At 40.9% G+C, this 18435-nt stretch overlaps 1 protein-coding gene across 1 annotated transcript in view; it reads left to right on the top strand.

Annotated features, from left to right (window-relative positions):
* Positions 1–775: 775 nt before the first annotated feature.
* The window catches only part of bbg (PDZ domain-containing protein big bang), a 549174-nt gene continuing 531514 nt past the window's right edge, over positions 776–18435 (top strand). Inside the window, exon 1 of the mRNA XM_019046227.2 lies at positions 776–1251. The gene's annotated coding sequence lies outside the window, so the exon portion shown is untranslated. The remainder of the gene's footprint in view (positions 1252–18435) is intronic.

Below are 18435 nucleotides of genomic sequence, written 5' to 3'. Positions count from 1 at the left end.
AAAAAACAAAAAAAAATTAAAAAAAGACCGCATCTTTTGTGTGAAAAAATTGACTTACAGAAAACTTGATTTGAATCTTTGACAAGGAAAGCAAAGCAGTCGATAAGTAGCTGATTCAATGGTGCTACAGAGTGGCATGAAACGTAAGAAAGAAATGAAAGATTGGAAATTTCGGTGAAATATTTCATGAAATTTCACGAGGCTGTGAAATATTTCATATTTTTCAGGGGCTAGAGTATGCAACCGGCACTCAACATACAAAAATAGAAGAAAGTCACAATTTTTAAATTTTGCGAAACATGAAAGGGAATCTGTATTTTTCAATACCTTCCAAGAATTTTTAAAATTTCATGAAATATTTCACATGAAATTTCAAGATTTTCATGAAATTTTGCCACCCTGATTGCTACGCCTTGACCCTCACTCGCTCAAGAGACCCTACCAACCAAACTGGTAATCAGAAATAAGGTTTCCTCGGTTTTGTTTTGCTTGTGTGGACATGAAAGAAGAACTGCGCCCAAAATTCGCATTTCTAATTTTTTTTAATAAATCGATGTCCGACTTCCCTTAATAGTTTTGGCTCAGAAATGTCGTGAGGAGCCCAATGTGCGGCGACACCGCGCCTGCCAAGAGCCACGGGCCCCTGGACCTAGGCGCCGCGGTGAGGGCGGGGGTGGAGGTGTCAGCACCGGGACCGCTATGCAACTTGGCAACGCCTTTCGACTGGGGGCCGCTGCTGCCCGCTGCCGCCGCGCCACGGCTCTGCAGTGATTGTTGTGTTTACCTGCCAGCAACCACACCGTCCGCTCGCTCCTGCTTTGTTTTGAGAGGTTAGACTTTAAAAACACCTGTAGATTTTCTCGTTTCCTACCCTGATTTCAGCCCCGTGGTTGCAACGATTCATAAACCTTTTGTTCGGATATTTTCTTGTACTCATTTCGTAATCATTTCCCTCATTTGTGTTTTATTCGCGTCCTGTTCCGAGTGTTATAAACGTGCATTTTATCAAGTGTTGTGGTTGTGCTCCATGCTGTTTTTGTTTACTTACCTGCAATCGTTTCTTGTCTGGCCTCTACTTTCTTGAACAAAGTGGGGTGGTTCTCTTTCAATTATCGTGCTTGTCTCCCTTTCGTTCAAAATTCTGTGACCGGTTTTAGTTCTATCCGTTGTGCTGTTCTTCAGAAGGAGAATCTGAGTCAGTTCATTCAAGGTTTTCTCCTGGATTTGTGACGCAGGATTTATGAAACTAAGGTAAGCTCCCTGTCAGATGGGAAGTTTAATTTGCATTTTCTATCTTATATCACTTATGAGAGTATGGAAAAACTACAATGGACCAAAATAATGTAAGGAAGGGCTAAGGAGTAGGGGATGTCACCTTTCCCTTTTGAACCATCACAGACCAGCAGCCAAGCCAGGGTATGAGCATTTTTGTGCTACATCGTATGATCATCATGATTGATACTAAGGTATCAGTACTGTACCTATCACCCTAACTACTTTATTACCTATTGGCACACACCATCTCGGAGCACTAGCAAATCCGTGTTGCGTTTGGGGCAGCTATATCTAAGACATTAATTTTTAATAGCCACGACTTTCATGATGACAAGTTATAAATGTAGGCGCATTTAGAATGTCTGATTTTTATATTTACCGGCTCCAATATTTTGGCGATCATCAGTCCTGTTGGAATGTTTGGCTGAGGGGTCAACTTATGATGGGGTTGAATTCTGGCAACCAATGCAGTGAGAGAGTAATCACTTTGCGCATAGGTCATTATAATCAGGGGTTCCTGGTGCCTCCATCATGAAGGGTCCAAAGTAAGTACCTAGTGCACCCAAACGAAAATAAGACCGAAACTTGTAGCTACACAATTGCTGCTGAAGGTATCTGCTCTTCTTTCACCATTATTTCTTGGAGAAGCTCGGTGATTAACTCATCTGGTTATGCCACACCCTCCCCATCGCTGACCACTTTCTGAATCTTTTATTGTACAAAATACGTACCTGTCATAAGTTGTTTTGTTGAACTGGTGTTTCATGATACACCAAAAGAAAAATACTTACTTTTACCAGGTTTTTATGAACTTGGCACAGCCATTCACTGTAGAAAAAGGTATCTAGACTGTGGACTGAGACTAAGATTACTGACTTACAAAGTTCAGCATCCAGGATGCACATAAGAAAAGGCTCTGTTTCTCAGAAGAGTCCTTTGAGCCTCTATGGATTTTTAATACTGGTGTTGTGTTCCAATGATACCAAATAATGTGCAAATACTCGGATCAATAATTACATCAAAGTCTTGTGAAGGAGAACTTCCCTTCTTCCTTCTAGTCCATCCAAATCTGCAACAGCAATTTGTGAGAGGGCAGTGTGGTTTGCCAAATCTTCTTACTGGCATGTTCTAAGTATGCTTATTTTCCCAGGTCCTGACCTGAATGTCTCTTCTTTTGACAGACTATTCAGACTTTTTCTCATCTTCTATGTCAACAACAAGAGGTTTTTGAAAATAGAATCCTAGGAGCTAAGTTTTTTCTTCCTGGCTTAAAGAGAACCGAAAAACATGTCTGGCTTGAAACATGTTCTTAGAACTCTGTTAAAGGAACTACTTTCAGCAACGAGCATCTTTGAAGAATAGAATTTGACCATTAGGAATTAGAGGACGTCAGCAAGATTTAGCTATTTAATGCATAAGTAGTTCCTGGGTTCTCTCTTTAGAAAGAGCAACTCTGCAAAAATTGAGCCATTTCAGAGCTGTACGGTGCTGTACCTAGGTAGAGCTATTCTGGGCTATTTTCATCCCAGCTGACACGGAAAATTCTTCCAGTTTTTGGTGATTTACCACACTATGAAGAAATTTTCCTGTTTAACTTTCGATGGCCGAAAATTAAAGGAAACCATGTGCCTATCTCGATGGCGACTTGGGAGACTTCCTCCCTCACCTCCGACAAATTTCCTCACTTTCCCAAATTTTCCCAAGTAATGACCTTTGTATTCATACTTTTGTTTTCCTCTTCACTTTTGCGAATATCGAGATCCTCAGATGTACTTCCTCGCGTTTCGTACGATTCACAGATGTATTTCCTTGAACGTCTCCCGAAAAGTCGAAAAGATCGATAAATTGTTGGAATTTTTTCTTGGTGCCGTTGTAGAAAAAAATTTCCCCACCGATCACGTGATCCGCGGAACGCATGATCGAGCAAATTTTGCACCACTGTTGAATACCTCTGTCTTATGGCTCCGACAAATAAATCTTTACTAAGTACAATTTATTTCTTTAAATTTACATTCACAAAAGAAAAATAAAGAGAGGGGAAAAATTCATGACAGGTATTAATGACAATGTGAAGCTTGGTATGTAGGTACCTACCTAGCATAATTTCAGCAGCGACTATGAGAGCATTTTTCCCGTCTCTTGTATCGATGATTGCCATTTCAGACGTGGTTTAGTTAGAGTGGTTTTTGTGGAAAATAATTTGCACCTAGGACAATTCGCATCATTTAGCAACACGACTATACAGATTTTTGTGAACTTGCTGGTTGTAAGACGTTATGCCTACCCAATCTTACTAGTATGTTTTGAATCCTTTATGCAAGTCAAAAAAGTTGTGTGACAAACCAGGACTTGCCGAAAGGGTTCTAGAACTTCACATCGGTTTCTTGAGATGTCAGATAAACTGACCGTCAACACCACGCACTCTTACTCTCCGAAAACTGAATATTAAATCCCACGAAATTTACCAACAGAGATCAAAGGCATAGGACGTTTACAGGGGTCCAAATTGTTCGGGGCCTCCGCAAATTTCTGTAATGCGCTAGGAATAGGTTTGTCAAAGGAGTAAGTTAATGTTGCGAGGTACGAGAATGCAACGAGAATCACAACTGTACAAAATTTTCAGCAGGGGTGTAGAAATTGTGGCCGATTGTAGACAGATCGCTGAACAGAACGGATAAATCCACGCTTTCTGCAGCTCATGCGGAAATCGAGATACGTTACAGAACGTTACGTTAGACGTTCCTTACGTTAGAGAAACAACAAAGTGTGACCTGAAAAGGTGTAAAACAAACCTAAAGGCACATGGAAAAGGGGAAATGTAAAGGCTGAAATCCAGAACCTACTAAGCGCATAGCTTTTTGTGAGGGAAACTTAACGCGCTCTCTACTGCGAAGAAAATAGTTAAGTGTGCTCTTTTTTTCCTATATAACGAAACGCAAGTCTTATGTGGACAGCAATGAAGGCAACCTCAAAAAATGTCCCCATACTGAAGTAAAAGTTCCGGTCTCTGAGGTCGAAAGTTCTGGGTGCTGGAGCCGTAGATTCGACTGCTCCGGGTCCTACACCCGGAACTTTCAGCCTCTGAGCCCGGAACGCGGAAAGTATGCCTATACAACCCATAAGTACGGCTTATCTTCCAGAGTTTTTTTTAGTGCAAAAATGTGAAGGTGAAGAACTTTCTGCACCTCTGATTCTAAGCGCCACGTTCGGTCAGCGCCTCGAAATTTTAGGCGTTTAACTAATTGGACCACATTTTGCAGTTACTTAGGAAATAAGAACTCCTGTTCCTGGCTCATCCATAAAAGCACTTATTTACATAGGGAAACTAATGGCGCATGTGTTCTTTCTCAAATGAGATCAAAATAATAGTTTCTCGTTTGCTGGGATGTAATTTTTAGACGAATTTTACGATTGATATCCTCTACAGTTAAAGCACCGTTTGAAAACGAGTCGCTTTTTTTCGCACTCCACGGTTGATTTAAGAACAGGGTCCCAATGTGCAGAAGTGCTAATTCCTTGACCATTAAATTACCGGTGAATTATGGGATCGAAAAGGTCCCCGGCAGCTTAAAGTGTCCCACCGTCCTCATATTTGCCAAAATCGTGCGACGAACCTCGCGTTCCGTACATCATTTTACAGGGAATTACTGTCCTATTTAACAAGCCTGTCGCGTAAACGTGGAGAAGAGTCCAAGGCTCGGATTAGAAATTGGTTGCCATGTTGCCAGATTGCGGCAGGTTTTCTTAATCCTTGGCTAAAGTGTTTTCCTTAGGCGCGGACACCGTTGCCTTCTAGTGGTCGATCTCGTGTTTTATCTGCACATTCGGGATCGGTTAGTGTGATTTCATTCTCATATTACTTGCATTTTGCGCGGAATTTTTGGGTTGGGGTGCAAAAAAATTAGGCTAACGACGAGACCGGTTGGTCCCGGGTATATGCGTGTTTTATGGATACAGTTTTTTACTTTTGTTTCATCCTTTTCCTTCCAATATTGAAGTGTGAGACTCTTTGCAAAAAGGTCGTCGATTGTGGAGGCTCATCTTAAAAAAATGAGTACCTAATTGTGAAGATCCTGTCGCAGAATGGACGTAGGTCGCCCCTCATCATTTGTGAACCTCGCCGTAGACACTTTTTTTTCTTTCTTTGATGAGCACGCACCAATGAAAATCGAATTTTTTGACCCCCTTGGCCCCCTTCCCCTTCGTAATGCACAGGTCCGGATACCTCTAAAAAATTACTCACTCTGGAAAAAAAACACATTGGATCTAGGGTCCAGACTCTTAAAAACGTCGACAAGAAAAAATACTCTTGATTCAATCAGATTTAAGCTCAAATCAAGAACCAAGCCTCTTAATTTAACCGGATTTCCTTTTGATTTAAGCTTAAATCTGATCGAATCAAGAGTCATTTTTCTTGTCAATGTTTTCAAGAGTCTGGACTCTAGATCCAATGTGTTTTTTTTCCCGCGGTGCACACAACCGCCCCCTCCAATGGGCCTGTTGCATGCAAGAGATACAGCCGCGCGAATAGACTTTTTAAAGGTTGAATGACACGAAAATTACGATGGTCACATTAAAACAGTCTGAAATACACTCCTTACTGCGCAATTTGCGTTGTTAGGAACGCGCTTTTTCAAATTTCCCGCGTCTGGGGGCAGTTTTCTAATCACCGGAAACGAGCAAACGGCGGGCTCGGTGATTTCCGGAAGATGCCGAGTCATTATTGTTGTTGTTGTTACTTTTTCCTTCAGTTTGTTTACAAATCCAACGTGATCTCTCATAGTGGTCCATATACGCTTTATGCGCTAACCAAATCGATCAACTTTTAAATATCCAACGCAATTCTTCTACATTGCATTTCACGATATCACGAGCTCCGATTTTTAGGTTATGTTGTCAGTTTTAGTTGACCGGAAATAGCCGCGAGTTGCCGTTAATTGTTTCAGTTAGAAAACTGCCCCCAGACGCGGGAAATTTATTTTTATTTTTTATTTTATTTTATTTTATTTTTACATAACATACATAAAGCCACCATATGGGGCTATTGTACTAGTCAACATGGTATTTAGTTACAAAAAAGACGTTAAAACAAATTTATCTTATAATAAATTTATAACCTGCAATAACAGCAAGTTGGAAAACAGAGAGAGTGAATACCGTGAGTTATCAATACTAGAACATTAAGTTAGGAAGTTAAGCAGTGGTGAAAAACTCAGAGAGATCTTGAAAGGATTCAGCCAAAAGAAACGATTTCAAATGTGAAAAAAATTTGCTGATCTCTGAGTTCTTAAAGTGAAGTCTAATATTTAGAGGGAGAGCATTGAACAGCTGAATAGAAGCAAACTTAACACTGTTTTCAGAAATTGTGTACTTGGTGGAATTGTTGGGGATGAAGAAGTGTCTGCTGTTGTAGTTGTGTGTGGGAAATAGATTGATTTGAAAAAGCGCGTTCCTAACAACGCAAATTGCGCAGTAAGGAGTGTATTTCAGACTTTTGTAATGTGACCATCGTAATTTTCGTGTCATTTAACCTCTGAAAAGACTATTCGCACGGCTGTATCTCTTGCATGCAACAGGCCCATTTGAGTCACGTGATGAATTTTGGATGAAAAATTGCCACCTCGCGCTGGTTTTTCATTTTGAGATTTTCAAAATATGCACTTCAGAACATGCACAAGCTCCGCACTTATTCTAGCGTCACGCAACCCAGCCCTGAAAGCCGTCTCCTTTCTTTAACGCACCCATATAGCAACCTAATAAGACTCTCCTTCCCGCCTCTCCGCGCGTTACGTATTTTATGAAAGGTTTCCATTCATGTAAAATCTTTGTTTTGATTGGGTTTTTCGGTTCGATTCGTCAACATCTTGGGGGCTTGGGGCACGCGGCTCACTGGGCAGCGGACAGGGGCCCTCGGGAGCCCCTCCCCTCGGGATAGCAGCGGCCAAAGCGGCCTCGGTGGCTGCTGCTGCCGCGCCGTGGCCGTGGCCGGACCGTAATGTGTTGGCTGTTCGCACAGTTGCGCACGGAGCTCCCCGCCTCCAGCCGCGTGATTGAGCATTACCTCTTGCGCTAAATCCGCCCGCTTTCCCGATCACTTACTCCTCTTTACGCCAGAAGAGGAGGTGTGATAATTCAACATTCGCCGAGACAACAGATCCGCAGATACGTGCGGATCGGATAGTTTTTATCCTATTCAAAGGCTTTTTAGAGCCTGCGAGCTGATTTTTGAAATTGTAAGGCAGAATTATAGACAAAGAAGACAAACGAGATTGGTGGAAGTGGTTGCAATGGACAAAGAAGGTAGGTAATAGATTAACTCACGGCAACTCACGAGAGACCCTACAGTTAGTCCACCATTTTCTCCCTAAGTCTATAGGAACCACTCATTTCAACCAATAGGATCGCTCCATACTCCCTATGTCATTGTGCCTTCTTTGTCTATAGCATTGTCTATCAATAACAACAATCAGCCCGCAGTTCTATTAACTCTGGTCAGGAAAGACCTAATCTCTAGCTAGCAAAATTTTCATTCAGTTTTAAGCACTCAGCCGATAGATTCCTTTAAATCCAATATTAACAATGTGCATCTGTTGCACGCAAGAGATACAGCCAACTGAATACTTCTTTTAAGGTTAAGTGCACCCGATAATCAAGTTGGTTACATAAAGAAAGTCTGAAATCCAATCCTTAGCGCGCAATCTACGTATTTTGTAACACACTTTTTCAAATTTTCCGCGTGTGCGAACAGTCTTTTGTGGTGGCCTGCAGTCAGGTTTGTTTGGAAGGAGACCTAATCTAAGTAAACAAATTATCTCGCGAACTGTCACTAACCCTTCGTGCGTAAGATTTCAATTGATTCAAAGATTTTGTTTTTGCGAAATAACGAAACAAAAAGCTACAAAAGCTTGAATACGATTGAAATCATACAATAAAAGAAGTTAGTGAAATCGTTTGTTTAGTCAGATTAGTTTTACTGATTCCTCTGCCTGTGCAAACCTGGTCGGCGGTGACTGACAATATGAGTAAAACTGCCCTCAGACGTGGGAAACTTGACAAAGCGCGTTATAAACTACGCAGATTGCGCGCTTTTATGAGAGGATTTCAGATTTTTTTTTTTATGTGCCCAATGTTATTTTACCTGTAAAGAGGATATTTATTTGGCTGCATCTCTTGTGTGCAACAAACCTATTCACGCATTGCTGGCGTAAGTGCACAGTTAATTAATTGGGCTGCCTGCCAGTTGACTATCAAGTCACCGAGGCCCGGTAATGGTATCCGATACCCATAGACAATAAGTTAACCGCGAGAAAACAAATAACCAATAAAGTGACGAACGAGTAATTAAAACGAACTGAATATTATCGTAACAGGTAGAATCCATGATGGTTTTGATTATTTATTTCATTAGAGCATGCGCCGAGGCGTATCGTCCCTAATGAAGTACTCTCTCCAATAGGACTTAATAACTCTTTCTCATCGCGAGAAATCGGCGTGAAATAGCCGACTGCAAGCTCAAAATTATCAGTCAGAGTGACTTTGATTGTAAGCTAAGAAGAACGAGAGAAAACTACTTTCATCTGTCGTAAAAATAAATCAACTACTTAGCGTCATTTCGGTCGGATTGAAATGCGATATGCGTGTATTTTCCGTGTACTCGCAGACCCAGTCACTTAATCTTCGAAAGATCTGTGCGCAAGGTATGAGAACAAGGAGTGAAATAAAACTGAAAATTCTCGGTAACTGCATTCGTTTAAAGGGCAGAAAATAATCTTCAAAATATTTCAAGCCACCGATTCAATTATTGTCAGGAAAGGTTTAATGTAGAGCGAAAATTCAAAACCTGGTAGAAGCGCAAACGAGCATTGCTAAAATTGTACGTGGTACATCCGTGCTCCTTGCTTAAAAATTGAGTTTGAAGGCCTTCATTTTATGTACTTTTCATTTGAAAATTTCATTTTTATGGCAAAAATTGTTTACTCAGAGAGTCAGTCTTACAAAAAAATGTTAGTAGTCGAAGTGCTGATTTTGCACTCTTCCAATGATAATTAAAATCTAACAATTTTCGGTTCCGTCTATTTGGAATCCCCTGCAAAAAATTTCACGTTCAAAATGTCAGACAAATTTTCACGTATTGCTGTGCACCTTAAGATTTTAGAAGAGATGCCAGCAGCCCGCCCCCGTTCCCATGCCCCTAAAAATCAAAATGCCGCGATGAATATTTATTTTCATGCAATTTCAGCGCAGAAAAAGTGTCCAAAGCTGCGACTCACTCTCATCGCACCGAGTCACGTGCGAAAGCGATGCTCCATTTGAGTGAATTTTTCTCGCTTTTAGGGAACGAAGTCCCATGTCTCTCCAACCAATTCAAAACGAGAGCAGGGTTATAAACAAAGAGGCAGTCGGAATATATTCCAACGTCTCCATAGCGGGTCCAAAGTGTCTAGCTGTCATAATTTTTAAGGTACGCCCTTTCTCTAATAATTGAGCGTGTTTTCGAAGTTTTTGACGTGGCATTCTGCAACATTCTGACTGCCAAGATCAGGTTCTCCGAAAGCAAATCAAGGCGATCTCCTCGTTGCTGGTATGTTTTTCACCTGCTTTTGGGCCCGAGTCGTTCATCATCTTTGAACGCATATTTCGTTCATTAAAATTTCTCAGAGATCTAAAACTCTTCTTCTCTTCTACTTCTCTCCGCCGGGCTATCTTCTCGTCTAATTCTTCGCATCTTTACAGCTTACTCAGCAGAATATTTTTCCTTTTTTTTGTCATCTTGTAAAACTTGCAACTTCATAATACATTTGACTTTTTTTTTTGTATAGGCATGAACGCTCGCTCCAGCTGGAATGCTTTCGTGAGGAATTATCTTCTTATGAAAATTGCGATTTTCTTCGATAGATTCATTTTGAAAAGGCATCTCTGCACTTAGACATATTTTCATAGTAATAGACGAAACATACCTTTTAACGTTTAAACAATATCGTGTTGCTTAGCCGGCCTGTACGCAGTGTACCGTTTTAGAGACCTATTCGACAGACTTACGTTTTGCAAACTTTCTCACACTGAATGGAGAATTTGCACGCAATTTTTTTATTGCTTCATCTGAAAGTGCCTAATGAGCTGAGTTCGCAATATTTTTCATAATTTTTTTCTGACATGGGAAATTGGAGAAAAATTGATTTAAAAGTGAGAAAATGTGCCGCCTTGTGACGTCATCTGGCGGCATTTCCCATTTAAACACATGTATTTTAGCAGAATCGGTTATTTTGTCATATCTCCTCTAATAATTGCTCAATTTATGAATCAAGGGTATCTTCGTGTTCAGTTCACTCAGAGGATTCCACTTAAACAGGAAATTCATCAAATTTCAGACCCTTGCAAATTCTCCATTATGGATTTATGTCGATGTAACGCTCCGTTAGCAAAATTTCCCAATCCGCGATTTGACCGATGTTTTTGTCCAGTCCGTAAAGTCAGCTTGCGGATTAGTCAGTCTATACAGTCTGAAAATCACGGCATCGAGCCGATCGTCAATTTTAGTCTTTTTCAGCGAATGACTGATTCAATTATTGACCGTAGATGGTCTAGCCTTTTGTCACTAACCGGTAGGTAATACTCTCCACTCTCCCTGTACAGGTACTCTATTATCGGAGTGCTATATACAACTGACGAGTCCCGAGCATCCCTGAAGAATTGAGAAAAATGAAAACGCCTTCAATTTTGAAAATGCAACACGCACTCCGCGGAACACGAATAGTCGCATTAAGACGCCTGACAACTTGGTCTAACGAAACGGGTTTTGCATTGTTTTTTGTGTTAAATTGTAATCAATACAAACTGTGCCAGAGTCAACACAAAGTTTGGGCTGTTTTTTTTTGCCACTTCCGTTATTATTTAACAACGTCCTAATTTAACACGAGAACATAACTTGTTTTACTTTCTCGCTCCCCTAGGGTAGAGGAAGTATTGTCATCCTGCAAGGGGGGGGGGGGTGAAATTTCATAATTTCTAGATATTTTTCAGTGTAGGCAATTATGCAAGTTGTACGATTGGCAACCACCGTGGTTTTGATTCGCCGATGAAGGAATTGTACCAAATCTAAGTCCTTCATGTCGCAACTCTAAGACAAAATGATCGTCCAATGACCCCCTTTGTTTGTGTGTTACGGTGCCTTCAAAGAGCGGTATCGTACCCTCCTACAACGTGTTTCCTTGTTTCCGGTCACCATAACCCAGAAACGTGGACAAGTTTAAGCGCTCGGTTCTTCATTCTTCCAGAAGCGAAGGGAAAGTGCACAGAGTTTCCCAACAAGGCCCCCTCGACCCCTCGTGGTCGCTCCAAGCTAAAGAGTTGATAGCAGCTACGCGCACGATTGCCATATCGATGATCCGTCCAATTTTCCCGCATTATGTAAACTTTGCAGGTACCATTAGGTATGGCTGTACATTATCGTCACCTTCCGGTCAAAGTATTAAAAGCGTCATGCGAAGTTTCAAAAATTCCGCCGCCTTTTTATTTTTTTACAGAGGAATTGTTGGTTGAATCGGTTTCAAAACACTGAATTTTATCGCCCGCAGGAAGAAAATTCAGTGAAATTTTCGGACAGCTTCGTTGGACAATTTTTCAGTAAAAAAATCAAATGTTGGTGAAAATTTTGAACCGTCGCATGGCGCTTGTGATACTTTGGCCGGAAGGTGACTATATGGTGTATATTAGTAGCGTGGCGTGCTATCGATTGATCTGCCACTATGGAGAAGAATCGATAAACAGGGTGTTCTCAACGAACACCTTAATAATCGACTATTTACCACAGCTTCAAATGGGGAATTATCGATAATCGATCATTCACGCGTCGCCACTGGTGTATATGGTACCATTGGTTTTCCGTTTTAAGACGATCATCTCGAAACCTTGTTCCCCGGGCTTTTCCCCAATTCCTTTCTGTCCCCCAAAGATAATTCTCAAGTTTCAGCATCATAGTTGAAATCTATAATTTGCCTTAAAACGATTAAAATTTTGGAAAAAACTACATCATGGTATAAAGGGGGAGAAAATTGGCCGATCCGCCGAGCTGCGTTTTTACTATAAATTGCGCCCAGATGATTTCCAACGTGACTATTTCTTAGAATGACATCCTGAACCCTATTTTGGACAAGAAATTATTTGCAATTATTTTTCAACGATATGAGTCAAAGGAAATGAAACGAAAAGTCAGAAAAATAGAAGGAAAATTGTGTAAATGGCAGCAGTGGAATCGGGCGGCTATCCTATGAGCGCGAAGCTTGAAATCCGATAGCTTGACCATTTCCTTGCCTGGCTAACTCTAGGATGTATGTCAATTTTCTCGTGAGCCCTATGCTGCACATAACTTCATGCTTTCCAAGGCTCGTGTGAGAATAGAGACACGGCCTTACGTCAGAGGGGCAACGATTTTACGCGTATGCCTGTGGCGAGGAAGCCCAACAATCGAAGGTAAAGCGTGTTTTACAACTTGGAAGAGCACTCATGAGAGCTGTAAATTGCAGTGGCGAAGCGTGAATGATCGATTATCGATATATTCCCTTTTGAAGCTGTGGTAAAGATTCGATTATTAAGGTTTTCGTTGCAAACACCCTGTTCATCGATCCTTTTCCATGGGTTTGAATGGCAGATCAATCGATTTATCGCAAAGCACGCCACGTCACTGGCAAATTGCAGTGCACTTGCACTCATCCGAAAGGAGGGCTTCATCGGGGGGCCCGCCGAGATGTCCGGGGCTCTATTTTGCCGTCCTGAGTAAAAACGCGGTAAGAGCCATCAGTCGTTGCCAAACCTTCGACAAATCGTAAATTTTCAGGAAAGGTGAATATTTTTCCTCCAATTTTCTACAGGATTTCGTTCGTATTTTGCTCCAAAGAGTCTGAAACTTTTAAGGAAAAATGTTCATGACAGGGTGTCTAGCATCAGGATTTTCTCGATTCTCTCAGAATTTAAGGTCAATCAGGATTTAATCCCGATTTCATCAGGATGTTAGGATAGATCGGTCGTAAAATCGGGATTTGAGAAAAGTCGGCTGTCCCATCGCACTTTTCTATTGCACTAGAAAAAAAACACTTTGGATCTAGAGTCCAGACTCTGGAAAACATTGACAAGAAAAAATACTCTTGATTTAATCGCTCGGAGGTAAAAACCGCGGCTTCCCTTCAGGTTTTCGTTGCAGCTACGTGGTTCTTTAGTTGTCGGAGGTAGAATACTGCCGTGCTAAGGAAAAACGCCGTGTAGGCATTTGAATGTTGCCAAACTTCTTCTTTGAAAATATCTATTCAAGAAGATAGTCATGTAGGGTTTCTAGTTCTTTTTTTTATTTTGGGAAATCCTGGTGAAATTCTGATTTTTCTTGATTTTTGATTGCTAAACCCTGATTTCATGATTTTTCCAAATCCTGATTTTATATGGAGAAAAATTAATGTAATGTAACTTCGCAAAAACAGCTCACACTGGGAAAAAAAACACATTGGATCTAGAGTCCAGACTCTGGAAAACATTGACAAGAAAAAATACTCTTGATTTAATCGGATTTTTGCTTGAATCAAAACGAAATCCACTCAAATTAAGAGCTTGGTTCTTGATTTAAGCTAGATTCTGATTGAATCAAGAGTACTTTTTTTTGTCGATGTTTTTAAGAGTCTGGTCTCTAGATCCAACGTGATTTTTTTCCCAGTGTGAGCTATTTTTGCGAAGTTACATTACATTAATTTTTCTCCGTATAAAATCAGGATTTGGAAAAATCATGAAATCAGGATTTAGCAATCAAAAATCAAGAAAAATCAGAATTTCACCAGGATTTCCCAAAATAAGAAAAGAACTAGACACCCTGCATGACTTTCTTCTTAAATAGATATTTTCAAAGCAGAAATTTGGCAACATTCGAATGCCTACACGGCGTTTTTCCTTAGCACAGCAGTATTCTACCCCCGACAACTAAAGAACCACGTAACTGCAACGAAAACCTGAGGCGAAGCCGCGGTTTTTACCTTCGAGCGATATAAAACTAACAATAAGTTAACGTGCGGTTTTCTCGCTCCCTATTCATTCCACCGCTAATTGGCACTTTAATTCCTACATTTTCGGTCTAAATTACAGCTCTGAAACCGTAAATCATGTCAACAGGCTTGCGCTTCCTCTTGTTCGCGAAAATGATCTCGGTGTCGTTATAAAACCAAGGGCCGATAATTGCCGTCCAAGATTTTCTCTATTCGAGTGCATGTTAAATGCCTCTGGGTTCCAGGTGCATCGGGTCTAACAACTAGTTCGCGGCTTTGCTTCCTCATTTCAAAGCTCGTAGAAAATAACTTTCAGAAGTCGTAATTTTAATCGTTTCCTTAGCATACAATGTTCGATTTTTTCCCATGATGTTTGCGAAATTTTGACGGTAAAGCAGACTGCCACCAGTGAATACGTCCAACTTTTAATGCCCCAATTTTAGACTTTGTTGTTCGCAATTCTCGAATAAATTATAGCTTTAGGCGTTCTATCTTAAGGTAAATTGGAGGCTTAACTGCAATTGTTTCTTTAGGGGAAAAAAATGAATTTTAGTGGTTTCTAGATTCCCAATATTATCCGGGAAATATAGTTGCCAGCACCGCATTTCTGTCAGTGTTGATCGTGCACCTGAGCATGCTATTACCAGGTGCGTGATAGGTACTGTCAGAAATCTAATATTGGCCACTAAAATTCCTGGAGATCATACGTAGCCAGAATTATGACAACGACTCACATTCTTTCTTTTCTGTACACAAGTTTATTTTATTTAGTTTCTCTCATAGGATTGTTTTAAATTGAAGAAACCTTAAAAGGCAAGAAATATCAGTAAAGTATCTCAAGCTCCATGCAACGTTTCAAAATTTTTGCCGCAATTTTTTTTCTTTTTTACAGAAAAATTGTTCAACGAAGATATCCGAAAATTTCACTAAAGTTCCTCTGGGCTGCCGATAAAATTCAGTGAAATTTTGGAACAGATTCAACTAACAATTTCTCCGTAAAAAAATAATATGGCGGTGGAAATTTTTAAACAGCGCCTGGCGGTTGTGATACTTTGGCCAGAAGGTGATGAAATGAGTACGGATGGATCGACTTCGAATAATCCGAGGTTTACGTTATGTATCAGAAGTAAAACAATGTTTTTGAGTAGCAAGGAAATATCAAGATTTTTTTTTTTTTTTTTGGGGGGGGGGGGAGTTTTGTGGCCTCTATATTCCTTAGTTCAAATTTTTTAGGAATCTACAGCAATATCAAGATTTGAATCTTGTTAGGCACTTATCACAACTCGTGGTTACCCTGACCGCGCGGAGCCTATTGTGATGCGTTAAAATATCCCAAATACCTATTCATTTACAGTTTTAACGCCGTGCTATTGGGCGTGCAGGACGATGGAATAACGTTTCTCAGCACTGTTCTCGGTTCATGGGAACGTTGCGCCACATCGCAGGCATTTCCGGATTCTGAATATATTTTCCGAGTCGGTATTTAACGAAACTCGAGTACGGGTGGGCGTGAAAGGAGGCTGTGGTCGACCTGGAATTCATTGTTCCTCCGACCTCTGACCTTGGCCGGTTTTTGGAGGTGTGAGCCAATTAGCGGAATGTTCCTCGAGAACATAAATGAGAAGAGCTTTTTCCTCCATGTTAGCGTTCTCTTGGTTGAAGGCAGAACTCAATCACCGGTGTGTGCTGATGTTCTAGTGAAGAAGCAACCAACAAGTGACCTGTAAAGTATTGCTAGTGACCTCTTTTTCCAAAAAAAAAACTTGGCATACTCAAACAGGCACGGAAAAATAGCTTTAAGAACGCACATACCCAGAAAAAACGTAGTACAGTTTCTTGTTACAGTCACATTCCATCTAATATCGCAGTCGCAAAATATGTGGGAACTCGTTACTTGATTCCCTGAATAAAAATACATGAAAGTTTTTTTCAAGCCCATTTTATATCAGTAGCTTTAAAAAAAAAAAAAAAAAAAAAAAAAAAAAAAAAAAAAAAAAAAATTGTGTAACCAGAACAGTGTTTGTCTTTCTCAGAGGACTCGACTGGTTCCATATTGCCTGAGAGGCGGGTCCCATCTGCCAAAAAAAGGATCGGGGTTTTCTTCAGATAAAGGGAGCTAAGGCTATAGAAAGGTTCCGAGAGGCTCTGTGAAAAATTACTTAAAAAGTATCAAATACATCCTCTGAAATCTGTCTTGAGGGGCCCTGAGGTATCTTTTTTGGCCAGAAATCGCCCCATAGCCCCCCCTCCTCCCCACCAGGCCAGTCCGGGTAGCTTCAAGTCGCTTTGCCTCATTTCTACGTATAACGCACCCACTCAGTTTCACCAATGGAGTTGCCGCTCCGCAAATAAAGTGTGAATCACATCAATAAATTATGAGTCAGGTTGTCTTGCTCAACCTAGTGTAATTTTTTCTGTGATCTTTCAATGCAAGAGAAACCCTACTATCTTCTTCTTAAGCAAGTCGACAAGGTGACCTTTGATTCTTACTACATGTGAAGGACAACATGAAGATGAGGATGCAGATCTATTTTGTTTGTATTTAGATGTTGTTCAATCTATGATGAACAGCCTGTTATCTATAGTTAAACTATAGGTTCCCCTCCTAATCAATTTTTGCAGCAAGAAAATATGTGGAGGGGGGGTGTCTATTAAATGTCCACCATGATAACGACGCCTTCGAAATATTTCAAAGAACAATATCAGCACTTCAAGCCGCACAAATGTCTGTAAAAATGACGATGTGGGGTCATTTTAAGCTTCTCATTCCCTAGGGATCTTGTTCTGTGATGTCTTTTCGGTCAAGTCCAACGAACTCAATGGGCGATTCTCTTCTTGCATGACATTTCACTGAAATGAAAATGACCCGAATTTGGAAGTGAACGGCCAACAGAATAGGACTGACCCGGTAACCGGTTTCGAACCGAAATTCAATGACCTATCAATGTTGCCAACTCGTTTGATTTTAGTTGAAAGCTCTACCGAACCGCGCTCCGAACTCTAGGCTCCGAGTTTTCTGCGAGCACGCGAGGTAACTTAGCTCCGTCAAAATAATTCGATGGAAGAAAATCTTGTTTTATTCCAACCTCTTTTGGGGCCATGTAGGAGACTTCATTATAAATCTGGGCTATCAAAACAAAAGCGATAACATCGAGATAATCATCACCGATATAGTCGAAGTTTGACGTAATCTACTTTCAAAACGAATGTATAGCTGATGTTACGCACATTTCATGGAATATTATCAACTGTATTATGGCACTCGAGATTTTTCTGGACTATATCGTAAAACGAATATCGAAGAAGAAGAATATCAATATTGAAGAATAATGTGCGAATAATTACCTTCATACGCCTCACAGCCTCTTACGTGCTTTTTAAAGAACAGATCTTAACGATTGCAATAATTCTGGACAATTTGAATTCATAGGTTGCCTGCTCTTTTGAGCCCTAAGAATTCCATGGGGCAAGAGCCCGAGGGGTAACGTGGGTGGTGCGGGACTTTTTGATCACCTTGTAGATAGAGTACCTGTATGGCGAGAGTATGGACAGATCGCTTCATGGGCTTAGGGCCCAAAAGTGCAGCCACCCTTCTAACCAACTTTTAACGCACAAAATTTCACTGCCAGTCTGCAGATTCCAATTCTAACCAAGATGGCTAAGGATGTACATAAATGGGCGTTCCTCCGCAAAAATGAGTAATTTTATGCAAAAACGAAGTCAAATACGTGCTTTATAAACGATTGTTCGTAGCTACGGTATTAATAAATCGCTCTGGATAATTGAAATTCATAGGTTGGCTGCATTTCTGGGCCCTAACTTTATTCGCGGAGGCATCGGTGAAGGCCTGATGGATTTTCGGAGTTTCACATCTGTATATACTCCCACTATATAGGTTCTCTTCTTGTAGAAGCTTCAAGGGAGGTTTTGGGGCCACGATACATGACCAATGGCTGAAAAGCGACCAATTTTGTGTCCGAACGACATCGCGGCATGTCGTTCACCCGCACCTCGGCGACCGGCTATAGGCTTCCGCGTGTGGCGATTGGTGAATCGGAGCTATTCCGAAATTCCTGGCCGCGGCGACGATGGCCAGATGATCGATGACGGTTGATGGTCCATCGGTCAGATCCGGTCACTG

Source organism: Bemisia tabaci, chromosome 6, assembly GCF_918797505.1.
Source record: "Bemisia tabaci chromosome 6, PGI_BMITA_v3".
NCBI classification, from domain to species: domain Eukaryota; kingdom Metazoa; phylum Arthropoda; class Insecta; order Hemiptera; family Aleyrodidae; genus Bemisia; species Bemisia tabaci.
This window is presented reverse-complemented; position numbering and strand designations above follow the sequence as displayed.